This window comes from Macadamia integrifolia, chromosome 7 (assembly GCF_013358625.1).
Source record: "Macadamia integrifolia cultivar HAES 741 chromosome 7, SCU_Mint_v3, whole genome shotgun sequence".
Taxonomy (NCBI): Eukaryota; Viridiplantae; Streptophyta; class Magnoliopsida; order Proteales; family Proteaceae; genus Macadamia; species Macadamia integrifolia.
Genome location: NC_056563.1, coordinates 24,466,691 through 24,469,382, shown reverse-complemented (window position 1 = coordinate 24,469,382; position 2,692 = coordinate 24,466,691).

The following is a 2,692-nucleotide window of genomic DNA, read 5'->3' as shown; positions in this document are numbered from 1 at the left end:
AAAAAAAAAAGGCTAAGTTACGTAATAGTAGTATTAATTCATTCATAGGCCTGAGACAAAAATATGGTATGAACAAGAAATTATAGGATCGTGGTTTTTTTAATATTGGTATCTATATCAGATACTGATACGTAATAATATCTGACTATTTTGCCTTCACTTTTAATAAGATATTTGATTTTTAGAAAAATTCATTTTTATGAATAAGTTCCACCGACATGAGATCAGTGTTGATACCGATATAGATCAACTAATTTCTAATACCGATATTTGAAACCATGTATGTTGTGGAAGGGTCAAAGGCAGCATGTTTACTTATGAGAATAGTGTTCTTTGCTACTTTGCTATGTTGGTGGCTTTATTAAAAAAAAAGATTTCCCTTTTTTTAAAATTAAAGCGGAAAAGATAATATATTAAAAGAAAAAAATAATGGAACAAATACATGGAGGGGGATGGAGACAAAAGGAGAAGCTAAGGGACGACGTCATTGATTTGTAGACTTCATATCAGTGCATATTAGACTTGATTTGAGCTTTATAACAAACTCTGAACTCTAGGTTATATGTTTTGGGAGAAGTTTTCACGGTAAAGGTCTGTCACCATCGTAATGTCTGATCCCAATATAGTTAGGATCAGGCTCCATAGTGTTACAGGACGTGTAGCACATATTCAACAATCAGGAATTTTAGACATGCAGTCCAAGGCATTTCTGATCATTGGATATGCGCTATATGCCCTGTAATGTTACAGAGGATCTCAATCCACTATAGTTAGGAACTTAGGATGACCTTGTTATAATTATCCTGAACATTAGCAACCTTAGGTGTAAGCTCTTCAAAAGAGGACTAAGTTTTCCTTCAACCACAATGAAAGGAGAATCATAAGATGTTTGAGATCCTTGAGCATAAACAATGTTTCAAAGATTAACGATTGATGACAAAATGACCTATTTTTCATTATTATTTCAACGAAACTGGCTGAGGAGGCTTTTTTTTTTGGTAATTAGGAGGCTTTCTTTACTCACGCACACCAGAGGTGTAGGGGAATGATAAGGAGGGGGGACACACTAAATACACACTCACGCACCCATGTGACAAGAGTAGACCCATATATGGATCTCATGACGGCTGCTCTTCAAGCAGAAGCTGCATGCATACCCATGTAACACGAGTTGATCCATTGACCTCTTGATGCCTGCTCTTCAAACAGAAGCTGCATGGCTATATACACCCATGTGACAAAAGATGATCCACTGACTTCTCAGTGCATGCCCTTCAACTAGAAGCTACATGGCTATTCATGTTGACGACAAAATGACCAAACTCCTAAAACATGTTACATCTTTTTTTATATCAATTGAAATTATACAATTCATCCATCATTTTTAATATTTTTAAAACTTTGATTGGGATCATGGCCATTCGATCATTTAGCATTATAAATAGGACACACAATGGTAGAATATTATCTAAGACCATACCATCAAAAGCATCTAAAAGATTTTATTTAAAAGGGTATAATTCAACCATCATGTTTAGCATATTTAAATGTTGATTTAGAGCAAAATCACTCATTTAACATTTTAAATCATAAAAAATATGAAGGTACAACCTAACCTTACTTCATAAGCCTTTGAAAGATTTATATTGAAAGGAGAGTTTAATCATCATGTTTTAGACTTTGTAAACCTTTAATTTAGATCATTTCCATGAAAGAAAATAAATGCGAAAACGACTCATAGAGATATATAAGCATGCACGATAAAAACTACAAAGACACGTTTTAGGCATACCTGAATCCATGACTGAAGAATAAGAACTCCTCAAAGTCTTATTGTATGCTCCTCGTACAACACGATCAATGTTGGTCTGGTCTACCCTCTTTCCCTTTTACTTTTAGGTCATTCGCCTCACTTAATGGGTCGGCGATAATTATATATAGAGGTGAGGGTAGGGATCAACCTGCAATAAAATTAGGGTTTCCTCCCCATTAAGGAAACAATACCTTAGGTCCACACATAGTAATAAATATTTCATACCATTAAGGTGTGCTAATAGAATCCAATATCTTCATAGAGATTACTTATCAATAATATTAGATTCTTTCTGCTTACTCTATCTTTAGTCAACACCATTAAACCGGTTTTAGAAACAAATCTTTAACTATGCTAGCCCAACTAATTGAAAATCTTACAATCCATTGATCTAGTATTTCAATCATGTAAGCATGATGATATGATCTAATATAAATGAGATTATTAGAAGCTTCTAAAGGATTTTGATAAAAAGAACATCATTCGGTCCTAACACTTGCGGAATATTTTAGCATTTGATCTTAACATTGCCGCTCATTTAGCATATTAAATCATGATAACCTTCATGGAACAGTCTAAAATCAGACCACTATAATCAACCCACTATGCAGTCTATGTCTCAACCATTTGATGAAGGTTCAAATATATGATTTATATGATCAAAACCATTGATCTAGAACCATTTATAGTCATCAACGAAGGTGGCTGAAGGAAAATTCAGTCAAATTGATGCAAAAAAGAATGGAAAATCAAAAATAAACAATCACACAATGAACATAGATTTACGTGATTCGGTAAGATTGTCTACGTCTATGGTGAGATAAAAACCTATTTCACCATCAATAAGGAATAGAGTTACGCTCTTCTCACACCTCACTT